At 38.0% G+C, this 16,396-nt stretch overlaps 1 long non-coding RNA gene across 1 annotated transcript; it reads left to right on the top strand.

Annotated features, from left to right (window-relative positions):
- Nucleotides 1-511: 511 nt before the first annotated feature.
- LOC106148237 lies at nt 512-13,868 on the top strand. The gene is made up of 3 exons (XR_001233500.1): nt 512-861; nt 12,208-12,329; nt 13,746-13,868. It is a non-coding gene; the product is annotated as an uncharacterized LOC106148237 (long non-coding RNA).
- The last annotated feature ends 2,528 nt before the right edge of the window (nt 13,869-16,396 follow it).

Below are 16,396 nucleotides of genomic sequence, written 5' to 3'. Positions count from 1 at the left end.
TGGCATATTTCTAAACTGCCCTGAGCCACGCATCTTTGCTCTGCAACATCCTTCCACCATGGTTTTACCCATGGTACCTTGGGGCTCTTGAGGAAAGCAAAATTTTTCATCTCAGATGTTCCACTGCTGACACCACCCCTTTACCTGTACCAGTGGCTCTCTGGCCAGATAAGCTAACAGCTTTACTATATCCTGTTATTCCTGGCAAGCTGAAGACATCCTCATGTGCAGAGCTGTAAAATGGTCACTTTTAAAATTTAATTTAATTTAATTTAATTTAATTTAATTAATTTATTGTTTGAGACAGGGTCTCATTATGCAGTGTAGGCTGACCTTGAATTCACAAGCAATTCTCTTGCCTCAGCCTCTCAAGAGCTGGGACTGCAGATATATATCACCACGCCTGAAAAAACTGTCATTTATAAATAACAGCCTTCATTTGGTCTCTGTCACATAGCTTGCTTCCCTTTTCCCACCACAAAGCTCTATGTAAGGTCTCTAACCCCGTGCGTGGGGCTCAGAGTTCGGAGTGCTGAACTCCACTGGGCCCGCTGGCGTAATAAGGTTTGGCTCCCTCCCCTTGTCCAAGTGCTGCTTAGTTTCCTCACCTCCAGTGAACGAAAATTGCTGTAAGATCGTTTCCCTAGCTGGGAGGATTGACTGCACTGGCCCGTTGAGCCACCAGCTCGGACTTGGGGGAGCATCTGCCAGCTATCTCCCTGGGTAACTATACAGCATGGCCTCTGGCCTAATTGGTGAGACCCCCATCCATGGGAGAACAGGACAAGTTTGTGCTCCAGTGTCCTCCTGACCAAACTTGGCAGAGAAGTGAACTGGTTTTCAGCAGGACTTCTGGACAAGGTAAGGCCCCAGGCTGCTCTCCCTGTCCCAGGTCGGGCTCATCTCTGTGGATGGAAGGGGAGACTGATCACCTCCCAGAGGCTCACACCAGACTCCAGCCAGGCAACTCCCGAAAGGGAGGAGGGGAAGTTATAACCTCTGAGTGACTGTGTGAGTGAATGTGACTGTGTTTGTGGCTTGTCACAGATATGTATTTGTGGCTCCACAGTGTAAGCTATGGTATCTGAGTGGGCCCTAAGCTGCAGTTACATGGTGACATCATGTGGCATAACAGTGACTCAGCTTCCACAACAGGAGGTTGATGAGGCTCGCGGTTATGGGTGCTTCTTAGCCAAGATATGTCTAAGTTCCCACGAGGGATGGCCAGGCAGGCATCTGAGTGGTTTCCTTCAGGGGACTCCCACCCTTGTCTCTTGCAACATCATTCCCAGGGTGGGAAATTCATGGCTGGGGAATGCACACTGCAAGTCTACTGTCCTAGACTGCATGACCAAAAACTTTAGGAAAGGTGTTAATGGTGATTATGACATAAAAATAAAACTGTTAAAGCTCCAGACCCTCTGTGAGGTAGATTGGCCCTGATTTGACATCGAATGGCCACCAGAGGGAACCCTCAATCCTGACGTGCTCCAAACTGGAGAGAGATGACCAGACTGCCTGGCTACCCCGACCAGTTCCCACACAAATTCCTGGTTATAGATCAGTCAGATTCTTCCACCATAGGTGCAATTCTGAGAGGGGAAAAAAAGGGACAGAGCAGGGTCTTTGTCACCCAGAGCCCTAACCCACACCAAACCTCAAAGGACCAAAAGAAGCTGATTCACCAGGACACTTCTGATGAAGAATTCCACCACTGTTATCCTTCACCCCCGACTCATTTTCTTAAACTACTGTTGGCACCACTGCCGCCAGCGCTTCCAGACAGCTCACCTTCAGATCCTCCACCCTGGGTGGCCTCGCCAGAGCCAGAGGCAAATGAGGCCGAACCTGCCAGTCCCTCTCAGAAGCCCCTTGCCCAGCAACTCTGATCAGCACAACTACCTACTCTCCAGATGCTGCTCTGAGAGGTGAGAGATCCTACCTGAGGGGAAGCCAATGGCTCTGCCCAACCGGGTCCACCAACCCTGTACTACCAGCCTGTCTTAGTTACCTTTCTGTCATTGTTAAGACAAAATACCCCAGCACCCAATGTTAATTGTAAAACTTTCATCTGAGAGGAGAGCCTTTTGCCCCCTATGGGAGAAGGGCCACCTAGGGAATTGGCTCTCTTGGAATGATTTCACCACACTCAGCTGTTCAGGCACTCAGAGTCCAGTGCTGCTATAGTCCAAAGATGCTTGGCTGCTAACAGCACTGGTTGTAGGTCTTGGCATCATCTATATGATACTAATTTTACCAGCATGCAGAGGTCAAGGGTTGTGCTGTCATGGAAGCTTACACCTAGATTTCAAAGGAAAGCTTTGGAGGCTAGGAGAGGAGCCTCTCGTAAAGAAGTACATGAAGCTATGGGAATAAGGCTGAAGATGTAATGGAGACAACAGAAAGTCAGCAACATGGAACATCTCCTGAGGAAAGCTGCAGGCTGAGAGAGGCCATGTGGACACTGTCAGCAAGACTTAGGGGCGGGACCAACAAGACCCTTTTGAATTAACATCTCACTACCATGCGCTTCAGAGGCTGGGTATAGAACTGCAGAATTTATTTTTATTTATTTTTTTCTCTGTGATAAATATAATCATTATATATTTTAAATGTACCAATAAAATCTGATTGAAGAAAAATTTCTCAGCACCACATGTCAGATAAATGGTGCATAAATCCTTCAGATTCTGACAGTTATAATGGTAAAGCCCTGCTATCATGACTTTTAGTTCAGACAATGAGATGTCATGATATGTATTTGTTTCAGTATTACTATTGATGCATATGGAATATTTTACTTATATTTTACTATCAGTATATTTCAGAACATCTTGCTGCATACTGTCCATTACAATTTCTGACATTCAATTGCAGTGTTGACATTCCGTCCAGTAGGTTTTACCCCTGGCAATAACCTAGTAACATTTCCTGACCTAGTTCCAACCTTGGATTGTTCAGCTATACACGACCATCTCATAGCATTTTGACTAAGCAAATATTTATTTACATTATTGTTTTCTTCCTCATCTGAAGCAAAGTCTTCATTCTGTACTTCTCTATCTGTCACATGTTGCTAACTTCTTTGGCTTACATGATCCAAGTCATCCTCGGTAACTGAATCACCTGATGACTCACTTTAAACCTCTGGGCCAGGGATGTAGCTCAGTGGCACAGCGCCTGCCTGGCAAGCGGAAGGTCCTGAGTTCAGTTCCCAGTACCAAAAAAAAAAAAGGTGTAAATGCAGATCCTTTATTTTTGGTCTTTTTGAGGCAGGGTCTTGCTAGGCAGTTCAGGTTGGTCTTAAGTTCACTTTGTAGCTGAGGCTGGTCTTGAACTCACAAGGATCCTCCTGCCTCAGCCTCTGGAGTGCAGGGATTACAGAGGTGTGCCAACATGCCGGCAGTAAACACAGATCTTCATCCAACATTGTAATGAATTGGGCTCCATTTCTTTATAGAATTCTTAGAATTTTCATGCGTCTTAAGAAATTCAGTAACCACAGTCAGAGGAGGTAGAAGCAGCTCCAAGGGACAGGTCAGCTAGTGCAGCATAATTTCCCACTTGCTCATACACCATACATAAAGAGTAGACTCTAATCCTCAAGAATTCAGCTGTGCATGGGGCCTTCTTCCCTTCCCCTAAGGCTACCGCGAGCACAGAGAACCCCACCGCGAGTCTCCCAGTGGTCCAGTCGTCCTTTTCAAGGCTTCCCACCCTACCTGCCGCGCTCTCGCCCCTTCTCCAAACCCGAAAGCCCCCTCTCCCAGCATTTAGCGATTGCCCTGCTGGGCTTGCTTTAGTCCAATTCTTTTTTTCTCTTGACATATTTTTCCCTTTTGGAGCAGAATTTCTTACCCTGTGTTATTGTACAATGGGATTATGTAACTTGTTCTTCATGTTTACAGGGGTTGATCAGTAAGAGCTTCCTCTGAGTGTCAGAGGAGACTTTGCCATGGACTTTTGAAAAAAGTGCTGTAACTGTTGAGACTTTGGGGAAGGGATTATAGTGCTCTCAGCTGTGTGCAGCATGGGTGTGTTATGCTAGGGAGAATTATTACCTTTCTTATTGTCTTTATTTGGAGATTAACTATGGTTTAAGGAGATGTATTAGGTTATCAAGTAGAAAAGAGTTTGTAACCGCTAGTAAGCATTGTAACCATTAGTCATAATATGTCAACTTGATTAAGAAATGCATAGGATATTACCAAAGCACACTTTTGGATGAATTCAGCTAAGTCATGGAGGCGTGATCTTGAATACTATGTAGAACGTTTTGCTCCTTCCCCTCTGCTACTGTTCTGCTCTGCTTTGATATTATGAACTCAGCGTCTTTGCTTCACACACCCTTCCACCGTGAAGTCTCTGCCGACAATAGACTAAATCCCCTAAAACTGACAGCTAAATTCAATGTTTTCTTTTAAAGTTGTGGGTATTAAGTTCTGCATCCTGGTGATGGGAAAGCTGATTAATACAGCCCTTGTCAACAATCAAATGGTTATAGGTGTTTGGGTTTTTGTATCTTCTATTCTGTTCCATGGGTTTAGACTTCTGTTTTTGTGCCAGTACCACACTGGGTTTTTTTGTTTTGTTTTGTTTTTTTACTATGCCTTTATACTAAAGCATGAAGTCTTTTTTTCTTTTTCTTTCTTTCTTTCTTTCTTTCTTTCTTTCTTTCTTTCTTTCTTTTTTTTTTTTTTTTTGAAACTTGGTCTAGCTAGGTAGTTCAGGCTGGCCATGAACTCACTGTGTAGCCCAGGCTGGCCTCAAACTTGCAGTGATCCTCCTGCCTCAGCCTCCTGAGTGCTGGGATTACAGCCATGCGCCACCACACCCAGCCTCAGCATCAAATTTTATAGGAAGCCTTCAGCATTACTTATTTGCTCAGGGTTACTGTGACTACTGTGGGTCTTTTCTGATTCCAAGTAAAACTGAAGACAGCTTTTTCTAGTTCTGTAAAGAATGCTAGTGTTTTGTCAGAATTATATTGAATCTATAGATTCTTTGGGTAGTATGGACATTTTCATAATATTAGTTCTATCAATCCAAGAAGAAGTGGTGTTATTTCACTGTTTTCTATTTAAGTATTTTATGAAGCTACTGTGAATGGGACTGCTGTTCTGATTTCTTTCTCAGCAGTTTGAATATTATGTGGGAACCTGATAGACTTTTGTGTATTGATTTTGAATCCTGCCACTTTTTTGAGTTGTTTTGTTTTGTTTTGTTTTTGAGTTTTTTTGTTTTGTTTTGTTTTTCGGTTTTTTTGTTTTGTTTTGTTTTGTTTTGTTTTGTTTTGTTTTGTTTTGAGACAGGGTCTCACTGTGTAGTTCTGACTGGACTTGAGTTCAATATGTAGCCCAAGCTGGCCTCAGACTCAAGGCAAGCCTCCTACCATAGCCTGCTGAGGGCTGGGATTACAGGCATGCACCGATAAGCTCAGCCTGAATTTATCAGATCTAGAAAAAAGGTGGGAGTTTGAAGCACTTCTATTTAAAGAATAACATCATCTGCAAATAGGGGTAATTTGACTTTTCCCTTTCCTACTTGTATATTTTTATTGTCAAATTTTTCTTCCTAAAGTTTTTTAAAATTAAGTTTATTTGTTTTTTGGCGTTTTGTTTTGTTTTGTTTTTCTTTTTGAGACAGGGTCTTGTTATGCAGTTCAGGCTGGCCTTGAGCTCACTTTGTAGCCCAGGCTGGTCTCAAACTTGCAGTGATCCTCCTGCCTCAGCCTCCCGAGTGCTGGGATTATAGGCGTGCACCACCAGGCCTGGCTTAATTAAGTTTATTAGTACATTTTAGGTATACATAATAATCACATTAATTACAGGGAATTTGTACACAATATAATTTTATTTTTTTTCCATTCATCTACCCTCCCTTTAACCCTTTCTCCCCTCCTTATTTATAAAAGCTTTCTCTCCACTTTTTCCTTCTCTTCTCATCATCTTTTTCCTTCCTTCCTTCCTCCACCTTCCTTCCTTCACCTTCCTTCCTCCACCCTTTCCTGTTTGAACATTTTCTTCCTATTTCACAATACCTATTATATATTTTGATCCTTATTTACATTTTTGGTTTCTTATACCCAAGCAACAATGAGAAATTTACAAGAGTGTCCAATTTATTTCACTCAAGAGAATGGGCTCAAGGTGCATACATTTAACTAGAAATGCCTCAAAATTATCGTTATTTATGGCAGAGTATTACTCCGGTGTATAAAAAATACATCTGCTTTATCCATTCATCACTTGATGGGCATTTGGGCTGTTTCTACAATTTAGCTATTACAAACGGTGCTGCTATAAACATAGGTATGCATATTTCACTGTGGCATGATGCTTAAATTCTTATGTGAAGATACCAAGAAGAGGAATAGCTGACTCAAATGGAACATATCGTCATAGTTTTTTGAGGAGATTCCACACTGATTTCCATAGTGGTTGCACCAGTCTACACTCACCAACAGGCAAAATTTCCTTTTCTCCCACGGTTCTGTCAGCATTTGTTGTTGGTTCACCTCTCGATAATAGCCATTCTTTCTGAGGTGAGGTGGAATCTCAGTATTGTTTTAACTTGCATTTCTCAAATGACAAGTGATGTTGAACATTTACTAGTATATGTATTTGTTGTTTCTACTTTTTCATCTGAGAAGTGTCCATTTATTTCAGATACCCATTTTTAGATTGGGTCTTTAAATTTTTTGGGGGGGTCTGATTTTTTTGAGTTCTTTTATATTCTAGATAGTAGTCCTTTGAGGAACAACTGGCAATTTTTTTCCCACAGTATGGGTTATCTCTTTACTCTGTGGTGGTTTCTTTGGCTGTGCAAAAGCTTTTTAATAAGATGAGAACCCAGTTATTTGTTCTCTTGATAGTTCTTGTGTGATCAGGGTTTTGTTCATATAGTCTTTGCCTACAACATTATCTTCAAGAGTTCTATCATTCTGTCTTCCAGAAGATTTAGTGTTTCTGTTTTAATACTTAGATCTTTGATTCATTTTGATTTTAGTTTAGTGTGTGGTGGTTTGTTTTGGTCTGTTTTTTAGCCAGTACCATGCCCTTTCTATCACAATAGCTCTGTAGTATAATTTGAAGTCAGGGATTGTGATTCCCCCTGCCTTGCCTTTGTTACCCAGGATTGCTTTTGCTATTCTAGGTCTCATCTGGTTACAAATGAATTTTAGGATGATTTTCTTGAATTCTGCTGTTGGAATTTTGATTGTAATTGCAGTAAAACTGTATAACAATTTTGGAAGTATGGCCATTTTTATTATATTGGTTATTCCTACCAAAGAACAAGGGATGTCTTTCTGTTTTGTGATATCCTCTTTAATCCCCTTTTTTACAGTAGTGTAGTTTTAATGTAGAGGTCTTTTACTTCCTTGATTAGTTTGATATGCTATTTCATTTTTTGGATGCTTTTGTGAAAGATGTTGTTTCCCTAATTTCTACCTTAGTAAATTTGTTATTTGTGTACAGAAAAGCTACTGAGTTTTGAGTGTTGACTTTGTATTCAGCTATGCTACTGAATTTGGTTATTAAATCTGGAAGTCTTTTGGTGGAGATTTTGGGGTCTTCTCTGTAGAGTATCATGTCATCCACAAATAATGATAATTCAACTTCTTCATTTCCTATCCTTATTCCTTTCCTTTCCCTTGTCTAATTTTTCTGGAAAATCTTTCCAGAACTATATTGGCTGTAGTTTTATCAGATTGAGATAAAGACCATCTATTCCAATATTCTGTAGGAGTTTTTCTTTCATGAATGGGTGTTGGACTTTGTCAAATGCTTTTTCTTCATCTAGTGAGGTTATCCTATACTTTTTGTCATTGCCTTATTTAACATGGTGTATTACAATTATTTATTTGCATATATTGAAACATCTGTGCATGTCTGGGATGAATCCAGCATTGTAGTGATGGGTGATCTTTTGATGATTTGCTGAATTCTGTCTGCAAGTAACTTTTTGAGGATTTTTGCATCTATGTTTATTAGGTGATTGCCCTGTAGTTGTCTTTCTTAGTTGGATCCTTCTCTGGTTTTAGTATCAGGATAATGGTTGTAGGAATAAGTTTGGGAATATTGTATCCCTTTCAATTTCACTGAAGAGTTTGAGAAGTAGAAATATTAGTTCTTTAAATTTATTATAGAATTCATCAGTGAATCTATCAAGGTCTGGGTTTCTCTTTGTTGGTGAGTTTTTAATTATGTCTTCAATATCATTGACTGATAGCAGTTTGTTTTAAAATTTGTATATCTTCATTCAGCTTTTGATAATTAATATGTATCTAGCAATCTGTCCATTTCTTCTACATTTATCATCTTAATAGAATACAAGTTCTCAAAGTAGGTATTGAATATCTTCTAGTTTTCTGCAGGATTTCTTGTGATTTCATCCCTTTCATTCCTAATTTCATGGATTTGAGTCTTTCCTTTTTGGATAAGATTGGCTAGGTGTTTGTTGATTTATTTAATCATTAGTATTATATAATTATATTATATAAATTATTAGATGAAGTATGAATTAATATTATAATCAATAATTATATAAATTATTAATTTGTTTATTTCAGAACCAACTCTTTGGTTCATTGATTCTTTGTATTGTTTTCTTAGTCTCTATTGCATTAACTTCTGCTTTAATCTTAATAATTTTCTCCTTCATATCAGATTTGCACTTGACTTGCTCTTGTTTTTCTAGATGCTTGAGGTTCAACATTAAGTTATTTATTTGACCTTGCTGCTTTCCTGATATGGATATTCACTGCTATAAGTTTCCCTTGTAGGACAGCTTTCATTGTATTCCATACGTTCCAGTATGCTGCATTACCATTATCATCTAATGGCAGAAACTAATTTCTTCTTTTTTTTTTTTTCCTTTGGTACAGGTTCTTGCTATGCAGTTCAGGCTGGCCCTGAGCTCACTTTGTAGCCCAGGCTGGCCTTGAACTCACAGCCTCTTGAGTGCTGGAATTACAAGCATGTGCCACCACACCCGACCTCTAATTTCTTCTTTAATTTCATATATGTCCCACTGTTTGTTCAGGAGGATGCTATTTAATTTCCATGCATTTATGAAGTTCTTTTGCCATTGATTTCCAGTTTCATTGCACTGTGGTCTGATAATATGCATGGGATAATTTTGACTCCTTTGCATTTACTTAAGCATGTTCTCTGAGCTAGAATGTGGTCTATTTCTGAGAATGTTGCATGTGCAGTTGAGAAGAATGTGTATTCTGATGTTGTGGGGTGGAACACTCTGTAGACATCTACTAAATCCATTTGTTCAATAGTTTGTTTCAGTTCTAGTATTTCATTGTTGATTTTTTGTCTAGCTGATCTGCCTTTTGTGATAGTGGGGTTTTGAGATCCCCAGTACAACTGTATTAGTGTTTATTTGATGTTTCATGCCCATTAATATTTGTTTTATATAATTTGAGGCACTGGTATTTGGAGCATATATATTTATGATTCTTATCTCTTTCTCTAAGATTTTTCCATTTACAAGGATATAGTGACCTTCTTTGTTTCTCTTAATCAGTCTTATTAATTAAGTTTATTGGTATATTTTAGGTATACATAATGATCACAGTCATCATAGGAAATTTGTACTTGTTATGATATAACTTCATTCTTTTTTCCTATTCTCCTACCTACCCTTCAATCACTCTTCCCCTTCTTGTTTACAAAACTTTGTTTCCATTTTTCCTTCTTTTCTCATTTTTTCTTTTCCCTTCTTTCTTCTCCCTTTGAGCCTTCCCTAATTCCCCTTTTCATTTGCTTTTCTTCTTTTTTGGTGCCAGGAATCGAACTCATGACCTCACACTTGCCAGGGCCCCTTTTCATTTGAACATGAATATAAATTTTGAAAATAATTAGTGGTTATTTTCTAGATTTCAGTGATGTCTTCTGCAATTTTACTTTTTATTTCTAATTTTATTAATTTTGGCCATTTCTCTCTTTTTGCAAGTTTGGATAAAGGTTTATTGGTCTTTTTTACTATCTCAAAGAATTAACTCATTAATTTAATGATCCTTGGTATTGTTTTTGTTTCAATTTTATTAATTTCTGCTGTGCTGTTTATTATTTCTTTCTTTCTACTGTACTGGCTTTGGGTTTGGTTGTTCTTGCTTTTCTAGGACTTTAATGTGCATCATTTGATGATTTATTTTTGCTCACTTTGTTCATCTAACAGGCACTCATAGCTATGAAACTATTATAATGGCTTTCACTGTTTCCCACACATTCTGATATGTAATATATCAAACATCATTTGGTAAAAATTTTTCATTTTTCCTCTGAATTTTTGTCACTTACTATTTGAGTCTTCATTTGCCAAGTCCTTATCTTTTTGTACTTTTCTCCCCTTCATTTCTAATGTCATTTCTTTGTGATATAATAGAATGCATGGGCTTTTTCAATTTTTGTATCGATTTAGATTTGCTTTATGGCTTAAAATATTGTCCATTTGGAGAAAGTTCCGTGAGGTAATTAAAATGCATTCTGTTGTTGGATAAAGTACTCTCCAGACACCAGTTAAGTCAACTTGATATACTGTGTAGCTTGATAACTCTGATGATGGTTTTTGACTTTTTTGTCCTGTTGACCTATCTGTGATATTGGATGTCAAAGTAAACTGTTATTATTTTACTGGAAAGTCTGTCATTTTATGCAAACTGATGTTTGTTCTTCTTGAGACTACACTGTTAAATGAAATAAATCAGACATGCAAGCTTAACTCCCTCATGGTATCTCCTATGAGAAACTCAAACTACAAATAAAGAATAAAATAAAAAATACGTATAGGAAGTAGGGAGATAGAAATTTCTCAAATGGGAAAGGGATCAAGAGATGAAAGGAGGGAGGGGAAGCTGCAGAAAAAAGAATTTAAGATGTGTTGTGGACATGTACCTATTCCACACAGAGAATGTAAAGCATGGACTAATGAAACAGTTTTTAAACTGGATGTGTGTGTGTGTGTGTGTGTGTGTGTGTGTGTGTGTGTGTATTTATGACTGTTATTTATTTTTGGTTAATTTGCTGTTCTGCAATATACAGTGATCTTTTTTGTGTTTTCTGACCATTGTTGGTTTGAAATTGACCTTGTCAGATATGAGTACAGCTACTTTTACTTGCTTTCAAGCTCCACTTGCTTGGAGTATTATTTTCCATCCTTTCACTTTCAATCTGTGTCTACAGGTGAGGTGTGTTTCTTATAGATGTCATATGTATGGGTGTTATTTTTTTAGACACAGACTTCCAGTCTTTGTCTTTTATCTGGAGAGTTAAGACCATCTATTTACATTAACTGTTGTTATTGCAAGGTATGTATTAATTCCTATCATCTTGTTGTTTTTAAAATATATTTGATTGATTTGTACTGTTCATTCATTTTGCTTCTCTCTCAGTGAGTTTATGATTTCCCTTTATCTCCTTTTTTTCCTGTTTTTTTTTTTTTAATTTTTTTCCAGTACCGGCAATCGAACTCACGACATTGTGCTTTCCAGGCAGGCGCTGTGCTGCTGAGCTAAATCCTCAGCCCCTTGCCCTTTATCTCATAGCTTTTGTTTTGGTCTGTGGCTAGGATTTCTTTAAGTATTTTCTTCTATGTGGCTGTATGTTTCTTTTCTTTCTTTTTGTCTCTCTCTTTTTTTTTGAGACAGGATTTTGCTAGGCAATTCAGACAGGTCTTGGACTCACTTTGTAGTCCAGGCTGGCCTCAAACTTGTGGCAATTCTCCTGCCTCGGCCTCCCAAGTGGCAGGATTACAGGCATGTGCCATCATGCCTGGCTGCTATGTGGCTTTATGATAATGAATTTCTTTAATTTACACTTATCATGGAAAATATTATTTCTCCTTTGATTTTGAAATATAGTTTTGCATGACATAGTAATCTGGGTTGGCAATTATTCTATGAGTTTCAAAATCTCCATTCCAGTTCTCCTGGCTTTTAAGATTTCTGTTCAGAAATCTGTTGTTCGGGTCACTCTCATTTTCTTGGTCAGTGGCAGGGAATTTGCTCTGTCCAGTGAGTCCCAGCCCAGGATCTCCAGCTAGGCATGTCCTCCTAGGAAGCACACCCTTTCCTTCTCTCTCTGTATATGGAACCCTGGTTGCTAGGTCTCAGCTTCTTCAGTCCCCCATGATTTCATGTCATTGAGGAGGAGGTTACTCCAGCTAATTCAGGGTATTTCTTTTCTCTCTCAGCACCTGTGGCTCCCAACTGCTCCTGACCTATACGTTTCTCTCTGGCACTTGCTTCTCCCCGTGCTCAGCTCCAGGGAGGCAGAGACACTCAATGAGGCTGATGCTGAGGGCAATAATGACAGGTGAGCTCCGCATGGTGTCAGACATCCTGGATAGTTTCCCTAAAAGTTTCCGTGCATTTCACAGAATGGCACAGTTTCCAGACCTGGCTCTGGGAGCAGAGCCCATGAACGGGAAAGCATTTGTCTGCTGTGACCTCAGACCCTGAGCCATGTCTCAGCAGGGGAACCATGCAGCAAGGCTGGCAGCGTGGGCAGTGGCACCTGTAGTGAGTGCCCAGCTACGGTCGCCCATCTGGCTTCTTTCTCCAGATCCTTCTGCACATTTTACTGCACACTGGTATAGTCTCTGAATCTGCACGGAAAGCAATGCCCAGATTGAGGTCAGCTTCATCTCTTATTCCAGCGTCCCCCTTTCCTCTATTTCACTTATTTTCTGTCCAAATTAAGTTGTGTTGAGTGGTGGATGTTTCTATCACTGCATGCAGCCACACTGCCTTGGGGTGTATGTCAAAGCTGTCTGCAAGTGCTGTTTCCCTCTGCACCCATGAGCTGGAACTGCCAGTACAGGCAGATTTGTCAACAAATCACAGACCAGTGCTATGCTTTGTGTAAGATGCATTTAAATCAAATAATTCAGGAAGCTTAAACATAAATTAATAAGTATAAATTAATAAAATGCAAGTACAATGAAGTTATAATAGTAGATGAAATAAAATACAGAACAAAAGGCATTAAAAGGAGAACTGTGGTCTTAATATATGAGCTATTAAGATTTGTTCCAGAAAAATCACAATAACTGCTTTTATAAAATAAAAGCTACAGCATATTCAAAAAGAAATACATAAACACTAAAACTTGAAGACTTTATTATACTCCTCTCAGGCTGCATCCCCCTAGAAGCAGATCCTGGGGCAAAGATTAGAGTAAAATGGGTTATGAGGGAAGTTACAGCAAAGGAACAATATAAAATGAGGTCAAGAATGATAAGAAGTGAATAGTTTGGCATTTACAAACATATTATTATTACCTAAGGTACATGGAGATTGAACGTTCTTGGAATACCTTGGTTATTATGTCACATGTTTCTCAGAGTTCTCTCACCTGAAGGGCAAGAACTATTTTGTGTGTGTGTTTTTCTCTGCATACACTGAAGGATACTCACACCATCACTAATTCCACTCAGAAACTATGAACAAAAGTGAGCAAAACGCATGCTGATTTTATACATATAATTTCTACTTCCAATCCCAGAGGTACAGACCAAAGGGACCTATGGTACCTGTTATGTTTGACCTCAGACCTCTCAAGTGTGTGTGCAAGGTAATTCGATCACGGGGATGCTCTACTAATTAGTGGACTCATCCACTGATAAGTTTAGTAGATGAATGTGTTATTAGGGGGTGGGGCCTGGTTGGATGTGGGTCACCGGGGGCCCAACCTAAAAGCATGTATTCTTGTCCCTGGCTCTTTGCTTAGATGTTTCCTGGCTGCCACAGATTGAACAGCTTTAATCCTGCCATGACTTTCTATAGCATTGTTTATGCCTAGGTGACAGCTAACTATGGACTGAAATTCAGAGCCAAAATAAAGCTCTCCTCCACTCAGCTGTGAGTATTATTTTGTTCCAGAGTCAGGAAAGTGACTAAGACAGTACCTTTGAGATACCTTCAAGCAAACAAGCACAAACATTTTGGGATTTCATAAGGAGAAATAACAGAGAAGGGAGCAAAAATTTTTTGAGGAAATACAGTGTAAAACTTCCCCAAACTGATGAGAGACATTGATGTAAACATCTAAGCAGCTCAAAGACACCAAGTTTGATTATTTCAAACGTGTCACAGTGAGATCCATTTCAATCAAACTTTTAAAAGACAAAGGCAAAAATAGAATCTTGTAGGCAGGAAAAGCTAAATGATTTGTCAGATGCAAGTCTTCTCAATGGGATTATAAGCAAATCTGTCAGCAGAAACATGGAGACCAGAAAGCAGTGGTGTGATACGATCAAAAAGTTAAAGAGAAAAGTCAACCATGGGTCTTACATCCAGAAAAGTTATTCCTCCATGTGAAGGAGAAATTAAGACATCACTAGATTTAAAAACATAAGGGAGTTCAATACTAGTATGTGGGTTTGCAAGAAATGCTCAAGAAAGTCCTGCAGAGTGACATGAACAAACACCAGAGAGTAACCCAAAATTGTATGGACAAAAGATCTCAGAAAGGCTACTTCCATGAGCAATTATTAAATTACTAAATCTTGGAAGCAGCCCATATGTCCATTAGTACATGAATGGATAAAAAAATGCAGTACTTATACACAATGGAATACTATCCATAAAAGAGGATAAACTTGAGTTATTCATAGGAAACGCACCACTATACCAACAGTTTCTTGTTTTTTCCAAAGAGACAAATATATTTTAAGAATAATTATTAGTCTATAAATTAGCATTACATAATGTTACATTTTATTTTCCACTAAAAAATTTGGGAACAAATCTTTTAGAGTACAGAATTTTTCAGTGCAATGTTATTGATATTAAGCTGGAATAATTTCAAATTTGAGGATTTTAATTTTAGGATATTGAGTATAATCTTAGTGGTAAGCACAAAGTACACAGGTATACAAGATATATAAAAGGAGCTGAGGAAGAAATTTAAACATTTCTCTACCAAAAGTCAAACATGAAAGAAAACACAAAAAGTGTCAAAGAAAACAAGACTTATAGGATATGACAGTTGAATAACAGTTAACCCTTACTAATCAGTAATTCTTACAATCTAATCAAAATACAGTTGGGATAATGAACTTGGAATGTATGAGGCCTAGGATTTAAACCTCAGTATTAAAAAAAAAGGAAAAGGAAGGAAAGGGAAGGGGAAGGAAGGGAAGGGAAGGGAAGGGAAGGAAGGGAAAGGAAGGGGAGGGAAGGAAAGGGAAAGTAAGAGGAAAGACAATCTACAATAATAGCACAGTGATGTGTGCCTATCCATGTCTATAGCAGCACAATTCATAATAGATAAATCTTTGAAACAGCCTATATGTCCATTAGTAGATGAATGGATAAACAAAATGCAGTATTTATACACATGGAGTACTATCCTGACATAAAAGAGGATAAACTTGAGTCACTGATAGGAAAATGGATGCACTTGGAGAGCACAATATTAAGTGAAGTAATTCAGACACACAAGCTTCAATATTGCAGGGTTTCATTTACATGAAATGCTGTCTCATAAATGTATGTGAGAGATAATGTAGCATATATGATATATATATGATAGATAATAGACAAAATGAGAAAAAAAGAAAAATTCCTTATAATTTTTAGTTTTTGTATTGTTTTGCTCTTGTCTTTGTTTTTGCTCCTTTCTCTTTAAAATAAAAAAATGAAAAGAAGAAGAGAGAAAGAAAGAAAGAAAGAAAGAAAGAAAGAAAGAAAGAAAGAGATTGCCTGCACTGTAATCCAGTGCAGTGTACCTTGGCTTGGGACAATTGTATTACATAGTTTACATATTCTTGGCCTGTTAGTCTGGTTTTTAATCTGTATATACGATAATTAACTTTAAAGGTTTTATAAGGTAAATAAATAAATTTTAATCTGTATATACGATAATTAACTTTAAAGGTTTTATAAGGTAAATAAATACAGTTGGGATAATGAACTTGGAATGTATGAGGCCTAGGATTTAAACCTCAGTATTAAAAAAAAAAAGATGCTACAAAAATAAAAGGGATAGAAGAAGAGAGGAAAATGAAGAGAATCAAAATGTATTCTGTACCAAGTCCCTACAGTGAATGTAATCATTGTGTACCATAAACATGTACTAATAAAAGTATAAAGAAAATCTATATGAGATTAACTCCTTTATAGTATTAAAGTCCTTTATATTTTCATAATGTTTTCAATTAGCTTCTTAGTTTGTACCATAAAAATATTTACATTTGTTTGGAATTGAAATGAATTATGGAAATGAGTAGAAATAAAATCATAATCTTCAGTCCTCCAATAGATAGATATATCTTTTAATTTATTTGTCTTAATTTTCCTTAATGAAGTGCTACAGACTTTAATATCAAATATGTCTTCATTGTTTGTTATTTTTTTCTTTTACTGTACAATCAATAA

Source organism: Chinchilla lanigera, unplaced genomic scaffold (assembly GCF_000276665.1).
Source record: "Chinchilla lanigera isolate Chin_1 unplaced genomic scaffold, ChiLan1.0 scaffold00017, whole genome shotgun sequence".
Classification (NCBI taxonomy): domain Eukaryota; kingdom Metazoa; phylum Chordata; class Mammalia; order Rodentia; family Chinchillidae; genus Chinchilla; species Chinchilla lanigera.
This window is presented reverse-complemented; position numbering and strand designations above follow the sequence as displayed.